The sequence below is a fragment of the Amblyomma americanum genome, chromosome 5 (genome assembly GCF_052857255.1).
Source record: "Amblyomma americanum isolate KBUSLIRL-KWMA chromosome 5, ASM5285725v1, whole genome shotgun sequence".
In the NCBI taxonomy this organism is placed as follows: domain Eukaryota; kingdom Metazoa; phylum Arthropoda; class Arachnida; order Ixodida; family Ixodidae; genus Amblyomma; species Amblyomma americanum.
The window spans coordinates 92685970-92703800 of NC_135501.1; positions in this window are offsets into that span (position 1 = coordinate 92685970).

Below are 17831 nucleotides of genomic sequence, written 5' to 3' on the forward strand. Positions count from 1 at the left end.
TGAGCTACTTATTAATTGGATTTGCTTAGAAGGATCAAAAATGGCCTTGACAAAGGAGCAATTGCTATTGCATGGACTGTTGTCGCGCGGAGGAGTACAGGAATACTAGCCTGAAGAACAAGTGCTGATGGAGGGAATAGGAAGTTGGTTATAGCATAGTCAACCAGAGTTCCACACTGATTGGAGGACATCGAGTGGAGATGTGAAGCAGAGATTAAATGCGGTACCCTTGGTAACAACTACATATTGGACTTGATTGGAGATGCTGCATCTAAAAAATTTGATATTATTTCGGCCCATGAGAACGACAAGCTTTTATTCCGTAACATTGTTAAAGTATTAATAACACCTTCACAAAGAGAAGGTATGGATAAGTGGGGTGGTTGGAAAATGGAGCCCGAATATAATATTTATCATCAATATAAAAGACTCTGCGGTCGGCATCAAACCAAACTGACTCACAGCCGTCGACGATAAAAACCAGGAGTGTGCGAGGAAAAGTCGTACCGAGTTTGGCTGGGATCAGCAGTCAGGTCTCTGAGACCCAGAATATCAAAAAATGAATAAAGACACGAAGATAAGAGCAGTTGGAATTTTTTAAGCTGTTTACTGGGACTGCGAGCATTAAACTGGTTTGCAGAATGATAACATCTATTGTATAGGTAATAGATTTCTTAACGCTAATGTATATTATGGCGAGTGCAATAACCAGACGTAAATATCAAATTAACTAAAGGCGTTCAAATCAAAATGTATCTGATCCGGTAAACAACGCCTTCAGAAAATCTGTCTAAATTTTGTTAGGCATTCATCAGTCCAGAAAAATTCCCAACATTTTTCTTTCTTCAACTTCAAGGCTTTACCAAATAGCTGCTTATTTCGATTTGTCAAATGATCATTCACAACTATTGGCTTACTATTTGTAGCACCGAAGCCCGTGTCACTAGTTTGCACGCAACCTTTGCAGACTTTACGATTGAATTGAGATTTCAAAGGCTGGGAATAAAACCGCCATTTCAAGTGTTTATTGTCTGAATTGAAGCCAACTTGGAGGACAACCTCGATGAATATCGCAGCGAGAAGAAATTAAATTTTAGCACCAATATACTGCAGAACAACCAAGCGGTCTTCACACTGTGTGTCTGGAACTGCCTTGTTTTTAATGTGTTTTTTTACGGGAGTACTCCTCCATACCAGCAAGTCATTTCTCCTCGTACTCGTTGCAGCCATTTAGTGTTTGACTCATTTTAGTTCCTCGTTTTTATATCGGTGATTCAACCGTTTCAATTAAGAGGCTGAGGTTTTCTGAACTCATCAACACCCTTCTTAAATCCACAGATTAGCAAATTAGGCTGGGTATCTAATTTAGTTACCGAAGTGGTTGTGACTTTATCAGGACCGTAGTTCAACTTGCGTTTGAAAAACATTCGAGGCGGTGAAGATTACGCGTGCGGGGCATAAGTGTGTAATTATGACATCGGTCTTTTTGACGCAGAAGAAAGTCAGATTTTTAGATGTTTGGAATTAGGTTACTGCTGTTATGCTGTGGCATCATGTCGAGTGTTGTTTCCCCTTTGCGCCATTCCCCTTTCTCTGGTTTTCAACCTTGCTCGTGCCTGTATAGACGTGGCACGTTTGGTGAAATAAACAGTTGGAAGTCAAGGGCTTTTTACTCTTGTGTCCTATCTCAAACCTTATTTCTATGTGCGCTGTCGCTGAAGTAATGTTTAACCAACTAGCGCAAAAAACATCAAGTTTGAAAAGGTTCTCAAGCAGATCAACAAGTTTAGCCAGTTCGGCACAGGTTAGCATGATGACGCTGAAAGCCGCAGCAGGGACGGCAGAAAAAAACGATATGCAGACTAATAGAAACAATTGTAGAAACGTGAGAAGCAGAGTACGCATGATTAGCAGTGCAGCTGCTGCCGCACTGCTGCTGCCAAGTGATGTTGTTTGTTTGTGACGTCACTTATATAGCAAGGCCTTTCTGTTGGGTGCAGGCACAAGGCCTTGGCTATCACCAGCTCTTTAAGGGACAACAGATCCTGGGTGATACCGCAATTGAACGAACGCTTCTTCAATGAAGTATAAAAGAAATGCCTTCAAAGATATCTACCAGAATTGGAAGTTGTTTGTTTATCCAATGCACCCTAGTCCGCAAAAACACGAATCAGTAATCTGTGAAACATATCTCAAAAACATGCAGCACCTTCAAGTAATCGCGTGATTCTTTCAAATGTACAAAGCTTCCTAAACGCAGTGTTATCCGTTCGTCCGTTCACATAAATTACCTAAAGAGGAAACATTTTTTTCTCCCTTTACGAAAAGGCATCGCTTTATAGGTCACCTTATTCATCACTTCGTTGAAAGTTTCGAGACCATCAAAGCAAATAGTCTTCAGTGTTTCCAACTAATGAACAGCTCAGTATTTAAGTAATGCAAAGTCTTCACTCGTCGTCTAATGTTGAGATACTATGCTACTTTTTAGAGCAGCTACTTCGAGTACCTAATTCATAACAAACTACGGCGCGTTTCGTTTTCGCCGACCTTGGAAGAGAGAACATGAAACTGCAATTTTATTTATCGTCATCTTTCTGTTCTCGTTTGATATGTCTAACTTCATCTCTGCAAAGTTTCCTGCAGCATCTCCGCTTGCACCAGAATTCTTCTCTTGCTTTGCTTTTTGACGGCAGAGGCATTGCGGATCTTGAAGCACGACGCGGAAACTGTGTTTGAAGTACTTAAACTGTTAAAAAAAGAAAACGACACAGCGCTGTAAACAACCTGTAATCTTTTAAGCGAGAACTTGTAGCTTCATGACTGCTCCGTAAACATAGCAAAACAAACAAAGCAAAAGGAAATAATAACCAGAATAGTTTGCAGGCTCCAAGGGTATCTAACCACATCTTAACAAATGCTCAAGTTAAAATCATCTCTACGCCGTGACCACATAAAAAGTAAAAAATCCTTGAGCTAGTGCAAGCAGAAAGCACCTCAAAATGTTTTGCTGGATTTTTCTTCTGAAGAACTCCTCAGTCAACTAGAGTTACGCTCCATGCTTTAAGCTCAGAGCAATTGAACGGAAAGCCATGAGCGCGAATTTTTGAAACGAAGAGTTTATTTAAAAAAAAAAAACATCAATCTTGATCCCTCTGCGCAAGGTAACATTATTTTACCTTACATTGAGGGTACAGGATGGACAATATTGAAGAGCCAAAATTGCGCCCTCGCCATAGTCTTTCGCTGTTGCATGTTAGTATTCTGTGTAGTGGTTCTTGCGGGGAGCGGCGAATAGCAGATGTTCAATAGCAGTTTGAAAACGGTTTAAACACTTTTTATTAAACTAAAAATATTGTGAAAAACCTACAGGTACTGCACACATTTCACTCTGATTCGCAGACTGCTCTAGAGCTTTATTTCTTGGTATTCTAACATTCTGATCCCCTCTGCCAACGACGCGCAGAGTGCGTTCCAAACTTGCGACGCGTTATGGATGGGTTTAGTGGCATTCAACAAATATTTAAGGGCGTTCATGTTTTTCTTAGCGTGCCACCTGATGGCTCGTACTAGCATCGACCAGAGTGGTAGCATCGATAGCGGTTATAGCGTGTAACGAGTATATATTTGAAGTGACAAAAATTTGCCTGCTAAGAATAAAATGATGCGGAAATGTTTGAGTATGCAGCATATAAACTCAGCATTCCTGGTGTCCAGTGTTGTCTCTATCTAGGTGAAAATTAGGATTTGTTGGGTTATGACGTGCAGATCAAAATAGAACTTACCCAGGACGAATTGAAAGAAGCCACATACAGTGGTACTATTTCACGACACAACTTTATGGCATGGTCCTCGCGCAAGGAATTGAAAGTACCAAAAACGCAGAAAAAATATGTAATAAATAGAGCTTATTAGGAATCATTCTGTATCAAGCAGGTGCTAAATTTCTTGCCTATGAAGGATGATGAATGCGACACTGACGAATGTGTGGATCTGGAGTATAATGTTGTTGGTGTCCAGATTGCTGCGGTCTCTTGACATCTATATGAATTACATAAACTAATTCTGTAATAATGCGGACGACATTCCTGCTTACGGCAGTGCCTTACTGGTAGCACCCTTCAGAGATTTCACGTGCCCTACGAGCAATTTGGTCAAATAATAACCGGCTTGACCGTCTTAGCTACATCCCATAAACACATTTACTTATAAAAAGGCGTCTTTCATGCTTTTCACATGGGTTTTAAATGTTCTTTGCGTATGGAATTTTTTGTAGCTCTTCATTCACTTGTCCGCACATTGTAATCAACGTTTTAGCCGACACGAGTAATTTCACCCTCGTTATCATTTTGATAATCTTAACGTTGCATGGGATACAGCAAATAGTGTGAGTGCTTAGTGAGAAATTTTGCAGTTTCTTTTTCTTATCTTACAAACACTATTCCTGCCTATCTCTCAAAAACCCTTCTGCATGAAATGTCAGCTCTGCCAAGAAGCCTGCTGCTTTCAGTCGACAGATCTGAGCATAAAAACTGGCCGGAACCTAATATGAGCCAGAGCTTGACAAAGCCACTATGACCTCCCAGCTGATTATCATAGAAAAATTCAGGGGCCTTTGTGGACCTGAAGTGTGGTGAGGGGAAAACCTTTAGCGCGTTGTTGCTGCCTGTGTCACTCACATGTGGTCAAGATGTTGAATAAGTACACAATTGGTTTTGAATCTTAATTGCTGGAGACACCAGAGGGCGTTTGGGAGGCGTCAGTCTGATTCGATGACTTTCCACAAACTCTCTCCAGCGTCCTATATAAGGAGAAATACATATAAGCTGGCAGGTAGTAACGCAGTTGTTAGCGCGCTCGGCTGCGGAACGGAAGGATGGCGGTTCAAATCACATCGTGCGCAAAGTTTTTTTTTCTTATCGAGTTGCTGAAGAGCATAACAGAAGGACACACGGGCGGACACGGTCGAGAGCATGAGCCATTAAAGGCTTTCACATTAATATTGTGATTGATATGTCAATTAGGCTTGACCAGGCTCCTGCCTCTTGTAAGAGAACCAGAGGCAAAGCCTTTACGCCAGCTACGTTGAATAATTTGTATAAATGAAAGCTATCACTATTCCGTCACGTTCGGCCCTTCTGTTGTAGAAACTAAGAAAAACACACCGGGCGGCCTAGACTGAATTTATAACACATTTGAGCACCGCTGCCGCTCTTTGGCACGCTCTGTTTCTTACACAAAGCAAAGGCTAACAAACAGGCTTTTAATTTCTGCGTAGTGTTCGCAGACAGGTAATTCAGCGTGGTAAATCATACTCTAAACAAAGCTTATAACCAGTTTTAATGTCACTCTGAACAGAACGTGGGAGTGCATTATTCTAGTCAGTCTGTCAGAGCACATTAGTACCAACGAAAAAAAAAAAACATCATGCAATGATGCTGCGGAACATAACAGTGAAGGAATTTTTGCCCTTCGTGCACACCGCTGGCTTATTAACTGCTATTTTGCAGTTTCCACAAATAATTTTGAAAGTGTGCTTCCAAAGCGAGAACGCAGTTTCTCTTTGTTATTGATACACGTTTTTTCACATTACTGGACGACTTGGGGTTACCGCATCCAAAAAAATTATTTGCACTTGCGCCAGAACACAAACAGGTCTTCCGAATAACTTGGTTAGCGCGCTGATTTCAATAACATTCTGTTGGGCATAGTTTGCGCGTGATGATAATACAGATCATTGGCAGGAGCAGAAATGAGCACGCGTGGTTGCCTCTCGAAGGATTTCATATTAAAAAAAAGCTGAAGGATGTGTCCGCGATACTTATATACCACTTTACTCAGCCGAATTGAAGTTTTTGTGCTCGCGTCGTTGCCAGTAATCTCACATGATTGGAATTTTTTGTTCGCTTGCGCAGATGTGAAAAAATATATATATACGCGTTGGTTTGAGAAGAATAAAATAGTTGTTAGTGTTGCGCCAGTCCTCCCGTGTACGTGGTTCGTATAATGTTTTGTGCACATCGATTACCTTTATTATCAGCTCGCAAACACGAGCCATGACTTCTTATTACTTGCTTTTTTGTGAAAACACGAGGCATGCTTCGTTCGGAGGTCTGGTTGTTATTCGTTAACGGAGGACAATCAGTTCATTCCCGAACACACACCACTATCTAGAGGCTGAACACCATAAATCTTCAAAGCGAATAGCCAACGGGTCGGGCATCAACCAGGCTTTCGTCAAAGTACAAACAGAGCTTTGACAGAGAACAACAGCCCTAATTTCATATCAAATGTTTTTCGTCGTCGATACGCAGATATGCGTTACCAGTTTCTAGTGATCGTTATTCGTGCAACATTATCTCCATCAACCCTTCCTACTGACTGGCAAACTGCACCTGTAGTGCCAGTTCCGAAGAAGGGTGACCTAACATTGATAAGAAACTATCGCACAATATAGCTTTCATCATCGAGTTGAATAATGCCAGAACACCTCATAGCCAATTGCATTGCTAAATTCTTAAGGGAAAATAGTGCACTTTCGCGTGCGCAGCACGGTTTTCGAAAAAGATTTTCGACTGTCACCCAATTTACATCGGTTATCTATTACTTTGCTAATATACTAAACAAATTCAGCCGAATGCATGTAATGTTTTTAAATTTCAGGAAAGCATTTGTCCTTGTGTCACACTCTAAACTAATTGATAAGTTTCGATTATTTAACCTTCCTTCTTTGGTTATTACTTGGGTTGCTGCGTACCTCACTAATCGAGAACTGTTAGTATCGGCACTCACCGTTCCCATGAATTGCTAGTTATCTCAGGGTAACGTTTTAGGGCCTTTGTTGTATTTAATGTATATTGATGATATTGTGAGCGAAATTACGGAACCAGTTCGTCATACTGTTTGCGGTTGATTCTGTACTGTTCAGTGAAGTAAAAGGCTGCGATGATCAGATAACCTTGAACCATAACTTTCAAAATATTTCTTGGTGCTGTCGCTGGGATATAGAACCGAACGCTAACAAAACAATGTATATGAAAATAACTATGAAATTAAGCACTTTATCTTTTGCTTCCAACCTCGGGCTCCACTACTAAACTATTTCAGGGAATACAAATATCTTGTCGTCACAATAACGAATACCCTAAACAGAACACCCACAATTCTAACGAATGTGACTCAGCTTTTCGTAAATCTGTCATCTAAGCAATAAACATAAACAAACTACTGTTGAAACTAAACTGTTGACCGAAACATCCCTAACGAAAGCAAAACTTCAGTGCGGATGTCTTGTATGGGACCCTTACACAAAACTCACATAGATGCAATAGAAATAATTTGGCGTAAAGCAGTCAGATTTATTTTTTTCAGCTACAACACAACAAATTTCCCGAGAGCTAATAAATGAAGCAACATGGCATCGAAACATTAGAAATGAGAAGCAAAATCCAACGGCTGAAATTTCTTTTCTTCATAAAATAACCACATTGTTGTTCCTCCCGAGCTTTATGTCACGCCACTGACGGCGCGCCGAACACGACATCGTCACGCTTACTCTCCAACTGTTACAATACCAATAATAGCGTAATTAGATAATATATTTTTCCCAAGTACTATCAAATATTGAAACAAAATACCTCTGTCACTATTAACCAGTATTGATTATATTGAGCAGTTTAATTATTAACATACTATCATAGCGTTGTGAATAATTTACACATTTGTAATTCAAAAGTATAGTTCTTTTACTGTTGTCAGATTGTATTGATGACTCATTGCTATATATAATCTCTGCATTATTTGTTTTGAGAATTTCTTTATTATACGAGTGAACCATCATTTTCCGTGATTTGTTCTTAAAGCTGGTTGACTGGTTTGGTATTTTGTGCATTGTTCAATAATCATTTTTCAATATCTTTGATCGTATTGTTCTGCTCTAATACCGTTGTTTGTGTGCCCCTCCTGAAATGTATATATACCTGGAATGTCATTCATGACCTGTAAACTGTTCATGCATATCTCTCCTGTAAAAGAGCAGCAAAGATGCCGGAACTCCGATAGTGCATGAATAAAATTTCGTTTTGGCCTTTTGATGTACGCTGGGACTTAGGAGAAGCACAGAAAACCGAATGTTCTGGGGCATTCTAAAACCTAGTCCGGACATTTTTCTCTCGACGGCAGCAGATGCGGCAACTTTACTGCCGCTAACAGAGGGCGTGGGCCATTCTAAGCGCACTGCGCGTGTTGTCGAGAGAAACGGCGCGAGTGCTTGCCAAGTACAAGATTGCCAGGGCAGAGATTGCAGTAAGATGAAAATAAATGCTTTGGGTGGTTTTTGAGAATCCAGAAAGGTGGGTCAACCGTGGATGCCCTTTGGTATACATGCACGGTAAGTAAAGCAGTGAGCCTGATAATATGGCAAAAAAAGCAAGTACTGGTCTCTAGACTTCTCATGTTCAGAGAACCGCGCTTAGGTTACACGGTGCTAACAGAAATTGTTACGCCCTGAAGGAGACAAACTGCAACTCGGAAAAAAATACTTGCCTTTTGTTATATGCTTTTGTAATATACCTGAAATTTTGCTTTATCTTAGAGGATATTTGAAATGCAATATATGGCGGCAGTGTCTGGCGCTAAGAGCCAAGCGACCATTAGACTGGTTTTGCTGCCTAAGAAATTTGCGGCATCATACTGTCTGTTAAGGTCGCGGTGGTGATTTCAGGCAAGTTGTAAATACTCTGCGGCAATATCGTATCAAAGCAGCTTCCCTGGTTAGCATGGCGTAAACGCTGACGTCGTAAGATGCAGTAATAAATATACACCTTCAATTCTTCTCTTAATGCGGCACTCTGAAGGTGCGTCTAAGTTTATGTTGACCTGTGTCCTGTATTTCTGTGACTTGAATACAGATGAGACAATGGATGTAATCATTACGCGTGGCTGAGTTTTGCGACAACACTACAATTAACGTTTAGAACTGGACCTTTCTTTCTTTAGTGACTGTGACAATATTTTGTCCGGGAAGTACAAAACTTTTTCCATCTTTCTATTTTGTGCTTCAAGATATAACTGTAGAATAGTTTGGCATGAGCAAAAAAAGGCAACTTCGCTCAGGAAAGCCTACATCAATTAAATGAAGTGCTTATTAAGTTACCTATTATTTCGCTTAAGCTATATGGAAGTAGAGAAACAGTGAAATCTGGGTCGTGTAGGAAGATGGCGTTACTTGCTCAGATTTTGTCATTGAACGCGACAAGTCCAGCTTTCTTGGGCATCACTTTTAATTTTACGGCACCTGTGCAATATTGCGAGATAATGTAATGGTCATAATGATAAAAATAGTGCAACCTTCAGACGAGTTGCAAAATCTTCGTTTAAAAGCTTTCCTGCAGAAGCACCGAGTTGCATAGAAAACCAATACAGTGGTTTATAGCCAATAAATATTCGAAAATTACAGGCATCCCGAAAGGGATATGTGAGGTTGTGTAGATTTGTGTGGGGCAGTTATATGATATATGCTACAACTAGGTTCACAAACAACTTGCAACTGAAAATTGCGCCCGCCCAGAATTTCTGCTTCTAAGAATGATCTCCGAGCGAAGAAAGTGCATTTCTGCCCGGAAGTTTAGAACTTTATTGTGCATGCGTCAGAGATATTTTTGGAGCCTTTTAGCACTGGTTGTTAGTATCTGAGATCAGACGATTCTAGGCGCCGTAAACTCTTGTTGCGGTATGCTTATATGTACACTACACTTGAAAAACTCCATGCTTTCTAGTTAATCCTGGGATTACGAGATGAAAGAAGATACATTTTTTTCCGGCTACCTTGCAGTGACAGCACAAAGTTTCGGTTCTAGCTCGCGCCGTTTATCTTGCTCCGTAGAGTGTAATAGTGATGATCATCAGACCATTTGATGAGTGTTTAATAAAAAATTTCAATAAAGAAATAACGAAAAAAAGCCAGTTTAAAGTGCAACTCTCAGATTAGATTACGACAGACATTTCCTGAAACCTAACCGTGTATTTTTTGTTAGGACCTTGCTCTGCAGTGGTAACTCATTCAAAGTTCTGCAGTCTCTGACAATTTTTTACCAAAAATTTGGCCCGCAGGGAAAAGGAAATCCTGAACAGTATTCGTGGAATTTTAAGATTCTGCAAATAAATAGAATTTTTTTACTTATGATATTTTCGTCCAAAGAAAAAAGTCAGAACGAGGGCAAAGCGCAGGTATATCATCAGACACGAAAAAATGTACGAGGGCGGCATTAGCGATGGCAGAGTGGATAGCCCATGCCCAAGAATGCTTTCGTCCCTTCTCATAATACGACAGCTGCCACCAATTCCATCTGCACTCTAAACACGAATAAGCATACATTGGAGTAAGAAAGAAATAAATCGTCCAGCTCACCCTCTTTTGGAGGGCAAGGCATTCTGCGCAAGTTCGGGAGTAGATTTAGATCACTAAAAATACAGAATGCTTTTTCTTGGCAGCAGAGGTATATTCAGGCTGCAAAGCCTAGTAATGTGTTGGAGTTTGGAATGGGAGCTGAGTTTTAAACCCGGCATCGGAGGTTTTGAGGTCAGCAAAAAGACCAGTTCGAAATCTTGATTAAAATCTTTGACACTGCCAAACCTTTGCATAGTTTTAAGAGAGAATTTGTTTTAGTTGCCAACCGCAAGTATTCCGTATTTTTAGGCATGCATTTTAGAGCCAGTGGATCTACTTCAGGGCCTGTGCAGCATACCCAGCCGCGTAAAGGTCGCGCGCTAGAAGACAGCTTTACTCCCTTATCTACTCGTTTTCTGTTTAGAGTGTGCCATGGTTTTTACGGAACATCTCTATTCAAGAAATTCGCGCGAAAAAGATTCAGAGATAGCACTGACACGATAATACCAAAAGTCCCACTGCACCGCCATGTTCCTTTCGCCACCACGTTTGCCTGATCGTTTCTTTGTTTTCTATGACACCATGGAGTTTGATGACGTTTATGTTGTCTTCCGAACAGTAAGACCGCGATAATTCTTCTGTTCCAGTCCGCGCATTCCGCTGCGCTATCCTATATATCGCGCTTACGCTAGAATGTGAGGAGGTAGTGGTTAGAGAAGTGAAATGGCGAGAGGAGAAGTGGAAAAGGCAATTGGGCCAGCCGTATGGGCTGTCTCTGCAACCTGGGGAAAAAGTGGCGGTGGCCTCCTCCAGGGGCCCTTTAAGGTCCAAACCCACGGCTTCGACTCAACCACCAGGATCCCATTTTCACCTCAAGAGCCAAACGCTCGCATGGCTGGGCATCCTCGGGCTGAACACACCGGCACTCGCAAACCCTTGGTTTCACGACTCGCGATCACCTGCATGTTGTAGATGCCCCCGCAGGGAGTTTACAGAACGTGAATTTTGCGTGATGTGGCAGATGCTTATAAAGCTATTCACAGTCCACTAAGTTTGATACATAACAGACCTACTGGCAAGCTCGTAGAACGCATCGGTTCGTGCGGATACTTCCCCGCTTTTTCTGAGATCCTTTCACGCCAGCGACCTTTATCATTCCTAATTCTTTAATCGTTTTTGTTGCTTATAAACCCATTAGGTTTGGCCTCAATCGCAAGATTTTCAGATACGTCGCAAGTTTTGATTACCGCGGTTGACAGGCGCCGAGCTCGTACTGTGCAATGTCACCTGGCTTTTAAAGTTGCCGCGGCGTTCTTCCTAAATAGACAGCCCCGCATGCTGCCAAACGGTGACAGACAAGACGGCACTGCCACTGAAGGCAATGCCGTCTCAGAATCATTTATCAGAATCATTCAGTTTTCAGCATATCTCGAACAACTCCCTCGAGTCGTTTAAAATCAGTATCAGTAGGTGTGACTGGAGCCCTGTGTTTAAGGAAACTAAAGTTGACGAAGCATACTACAAATTCGTAGAAATATTTACGGGAGTGTATATAGCATATTTCCTTTTTAGAACACTAAAATTTCTAAAAAGACGAAGAACCCTTGGGTGACACGCAGCCATCTTAAACAAATCAAACAGAAAAACCGTTGTACATTCAGTTTCTTCGCACTCGGACGGAGGGAAGCCTAAAAGAATTTAAAACCTTTAAAAATAAGCTTAATACTACGCTTATGCAGGCAAAGAAAGCTTATTGCGAGCATCTTTTTTTCCGACGTAGGCAAAAAACGGCCGGACATTATTTGGAAAACAATATTGTACAGAGTAGACGTAAAGGCGATTCCTCTCCTGAAACCTTAACGGTCAACGGCACCGACCTAATTGGTGAAGCTCTTGCTGATAATTTTAATCACCACTTTACCAATGTCTCAAATAATTGCTACTACAGCTTACCAACATTGCCCGAAATTAGCATCAGTACCCCTGAAACCATCTTCCTTCGCCCGACAGACGAAACTGAAATTCACAGATCCTTTATATGCTTAAAAAACAGCAAGCCCTTGATTATTACAACATACGAATAAAGCCAATAAAGTATGCGATTGAATTTTTGAGTCCACTACTGTCTTATATATTTAACCTAGCAATAGAATCGGCCACCTTTCCTGAGGGCATGAAGCGAGCAAGAGTCGCTGAAATATTTAAAGTTGGAAACAGAAATGAAGCAACTAATTATCGACTGATTTCAATATTACGCTCGGTCTTTTTGTCGATTTCAGCAAATATTTTGACTGTGTCTGCCATAACATACTTCTTAAAAAAACTCCTTTCATATGGCACCCGCGGAAAATCTCCTTTCCTTAACTCGTATCTCAGCAATAGAAGCCAGTGTGTCTGTATTAGCAACCAACAGTAATTCTTGCTTCCAATATCTTGTGGTGTACCACAAGTGAGTGTATTAGGCCCGCTTCCGTTAAACTTATACTAAAATGACGTAGTTCATATTGACAACAGCGTTCAGTTCATTATATATGCTGATGACAGTACTGTGTTTATTTCTGGTAGTGATCCCAATTCCTTGTTCTGCATTGTAATGATTTACTTGAAAAATTCTCATCTGGTCCCAATTAGATCGCATAAAAGTAAACACCCAGAATACGAAAGCTACCTAATTTCGAGTCAGAAATAAGACATTGATTCTAGAAAATTGTCTAATGATTCAAGATAAAAATATTGACTTTGTCGATACCCACAAAATTCTTGGTGTCTATTTTCCTGGGCATTTCAGTTGGGGCACTCATGTCAACTATGTTGCAAAAAAAATTTCTTCAGTGACTGGAGCTGTGTCGCTATGCCGTACTGTTCTGCCGAAAAAAGTTAGACTTCAGTTATATAACGCATTATTTTCCCCGCACATGAGTTACTGCAGTTTGGTGTGGGCAAGTACCACAAGAGCAAATATTGAAACGATAAAAGTATTGCAAAAAAAGGTACATTCGCTTCATAGCTAATATTGACCGTCACTATACGACAAAACATCTCTTTGCAAAATACAATATTATTAGTTTTGACCATCACTATGAGCACTGTTTGCTAATTTTTTTTCTATGTTTCTCAGCATGACAGCCAGAGTTTCCTTCGCTCGATGGCATTGCTGCAACCTAAAGCTACTCCTTCTTTAACTCGAATTTCCGAAAACTGGTAGTCCCATACTTTCGCACTCAGTACAAATTGCAATGATTAAAACAAAATCTGCCGTTCTTATTAAACAAACACTAACAGGTAACCTTCAAATCACCAAAAGAGCTACGAGTACAGTTTTCTCAGTTGTAATTGATTACAATCAGTTGTTGTGAACATTGCAGCAGGTCTGTACTTTCTGACGCCTTCTACTTGACAGTGTTGTAAGTGATGTTACCATACTCTGTCATCAATCTCTGCTGCCTTTCTGTAAACGGCTCTAGGTCCCCAGTCAATTTGTAGACAGCAACATTTAGCCCTGGATACTGTGCAGTATTGTGGTAAAATAAAGAATTCAATTGAAAACCTTTTGTACTTCACTATATATTTTACAGACGCAAAAAAAAGTCAGGATGGAACAGCTGCTGTCCTGGCGCCTTTAAAATCAAGCTGTTTTTTGGGGGTTCTTTAAAATAATTCTTAACTTTTTGGCATCTTTGAAACAAATACTTATTAAGCTTTCAAGATTAACAAGGTTTTTGTTTATTGTTTATTATAATGTTCCCAAAAAACAAAAAAAAGTGCAACAGCAAGCTTCCTTAGAAATGGCCAACTAAGTCGTCGATACATCATCATCCTAATGAAAGTAAAACTTTCAACCGCTATGCCCTCTTCTTCATTCAGGGAAAGAGCAAGCATGAATGTACGTGTCATGTTACTTCAATTTAGGTGCTGAAACTTTCGTCATCTTTCGAAGAGGTTGACATGCGTGGAGATTGGTGCCATCGGAGTTCTTTTTTTTTTTACAAAAGTGCCCTTCGTGGACATGAAAGTGACCGGATATTGAGTGCCCGTTTGAACCTTACGGAGAGTGCGAAGTTTTGAGCATTTATAAACGCGCGACTGCAAGTCTTTCAAAGAAGAACGCGTCGAAAAGAACTTTCTACACCTCCACAGCAGGCAGAAAACTGCTTCGAAACTTTTCGTTGGTGTAGCAATAGTGTAAACTAATATGCTTCAAGGGGAGTTGGGGAAACGCGTCAAAAGTGCCGGGCTACGAGATGGAAAATATTTTTCTCTTTCGGTCACGTAACTATACACTTCTGATGGTTCCGCCAAATTTTCACCGCCAATACGGCAGTGATAGCCACTGGTTCCTTTTAGCCACAGACCATTTTTGAAGAAGGGTTATAATACCATACACTTCATGTACTTCAGCACAGCTACGAACCTGCCTGTCGTCCTAGCAGAAAATCTTAAAAGTTTTCCTAGAATCAAAGTAAAAATATATTTATTCTGTGCAGTGATATATACTGGCATCTTCGGCCGGTTTTGTGTTCTATGCCGTGAGTAAACTGCACTATCAGAAATGTTACTGTGGTGATATTTCGTTTAAAGTTCCTGCACAGGCGTCCTGCACCTGATAGACGATTTCGCTCAGAGAAGGCTTCGAAACTTCTGTGCATCTGCCTAAGAGACGCAGAAAGTGAAGCCTCATTTCGAACGATACTTGGGCTGTGAAATTGGTTGTGTGTCGTGTTCCCAGAGTGGTCAAGCACGGTTTGACATTCCTAAGCTCAAAGCAGCGTTGAAATACAAATGCCTTGTTGAGAAGTGTGGTTCAAAATTTCCTTTTCGCAAGTGGTGATGAGGAGTTTTATCGTGGCGAGACCGACTTTGGCCAAAAAGCGCCAAGCAACAGGTTGCTTTCGTTTGTTTAACCTGAGATCAAAGGCCTTTGTTGCAATCTTTTCACTCCCGAGAACCCGGCAAAAAGGCCAAGGGAAGCTTTGACCCGTTGGCATCTGGTACGTAGTCGGCGAAACTGGAGATGGAAGGCCGCATTCCCTGCATACGATGTTTGTGGCAAATCACATCATTAATTTTGGGAAGGTGCAAGAAAATCAAATACATGGATTATCTCGTTTTATCACACGGTGCAAACTTAAGGTTCTCGATGGCGTACAAATCAGAAAAGTAAACAGAAGCATGCTGCTAACTGCCCCTTTTCCCAAATGCTCACCACAAAAAAATAAGCGAAAAACAGATTCTTTGGGGCAAGAAAGTAAAATTATGTGCTTTTGCATTCTGATAATAAATTCAGAGCCTGCACGAAAGGCTGCCGATGCAGCTGTTATCAATCGCTACAAATAAAGCAGACATCTGCAGGAGGTCTGTAAGGATAAAAAAAAACAAGGAAACGTGCTTTTTCTTCGTTTTATATTTTGTTCGCAATGACCAAATCATCTCTGTTATACCCACTAATCTTTGGCAAGAGCTTTAGGGTAACGCTGAGTACACTCCCACTCAAAAGCCGCTGCGGTGGCTCAATGGTTTTGGCGCTCGGCTGCTGACCCAAATGAAGCGGGTCGGATCCCGGCTGCGGCGGTCGAATTTCAGTGGAGGCGATATTCTAGAGTCCCGTGTGCTGTGCCATGTCAGTGCACGTCAAAAAACCCCAGTGGTCGAAATTTCAGGAGCCCTTCAATACGGCGTCCCTTATAGCCTGAATCGCTTTGGGAAGTCTAACCCCCATTAACCAAACCAAACCAAACATTTTCACTTACCGGTTCATCATGTGCTGAGTAATTCTCCATTTTATATCTGCTACAAAGTGAAAACTTCTCCACTCTATGTCCTGAAATCGACGCTGCGCTCTTTCGTGTATTCTCTAACTGGCAAAAGAAACGCACTATATTTCGGGGTTGAAACATGGCCATCTCATTTTTATCGAAGCGGTTAATGCCGTTTCTATCAAGATGTACTCGACGTACGCGAAAAGCTGTGTCAGTGGCTTTTAGCAAGAACGCTGAAAAGACAAAAGAAAATAATGCAGTCCGTTCTTTTATTGAAACTTGAAGACGAAAAGCTATAGAAAACTGGATACATACGTTATTAGCCCCGTTTCACTTATGTCCAATTTAGAACGAGGGCGGCAAACTCTTTTTTTCGAATTTGGGACGTAAAAGAAAGCACAATTTTTAACTTTCGATGCCGGATGGAGGTTCAGTTATGCAGGCAGCTTGAAAATATTAGGCAACAACTTCAGCGGTAATTATTCCAGATTAAATCGCAGCGGGAAAGTTGGCGTATCGGGCAGGGCTACACTTTTTCTTGTGAACTTAATAATCAAAGTCCTACACTGAGCAAAACGGCTCCAGTACCTTCGCTGGCACACACCAAAATGTCATGACATTTCTCTAATTTCTTGTCAGGCTCTCAAGAATATTTTTGCAAGCGCTCCGCAGGCGAATCCATTTCCAATCTCTATAAGCAAGAAACAATTTGGTTAAAAGGACCTCTACATTTTTCATGAACTAAATAAAAGGTAAATATTGTTAGCTTTTCTGCTGATTACAGCTAAAAATAACTTGCTAGTTTAATGCTTTTACCTTCCGTGAGCTGTATTCGATTAAAGCAGTGTTCACTATGCATATTGGCACATATCCGTAGCAAAGTATGACTTCAAATTTTGGAGTCTTTCAGTGGCTGAAATGGTACAGCCGCCGTTAATAATGTTTTTCTAGCCATAAAAACTTCACTATTCTTTTTTTTGCATTAACGGTCGGCCCTCAAGGTAAAAGGATCGCTGAGAGGTGATAACTAAAATTAATATTTACACTATTCATTTTTCGGAGTTTTTCAGTTCATGTATAACGTAGTTGCATGAATTCGACGTGCATGTCAGGTTTGTCGTCTTTCTTCACAATCATTACCATTTTAGAGAAAGCCACTTCCCCTGCATAAAAATGAATGACTCTCCTTGAGGCGGCTACTTTATACGCACAAACTTCTGGACAACAGAATTAAACGTCGATCGTTGGCCGCTGCTTATGCGTTTGACTGCTATAGAATCGATTGAGCTCCAGCGGGGGCCATTGAGGATCTGCATTCTGGCATTACATTTCATGTGATTAAGTGTCATTCAATATCCTTTATTACAAATAGAATATCTATATCTCGCGTTTTTTATCGTAAGCCATTCTGCTCTTTTCCTGCATTTGGTATCTGTAGACATTTTCTTTTCCATGGGTCAATGTATTACATTAAAGCTAACTTCAAATCTTTTCGTCAGCATTTCAAAGTCGCAGGACACCTATCACCGTGTAGAGCGGTGTACCCATGCTCCACACTTGCGGTGGAATCCAGCAGCCAGATTGTGACCCTTCTTCCTTCTGTCACTTTCCTCTCCTTCATCTCCTCAGAAAGCGATGAGGGCATCTTCATTCTACTGGCAGCGGTGAATCAATGGTTAGAGAGCTGGGAT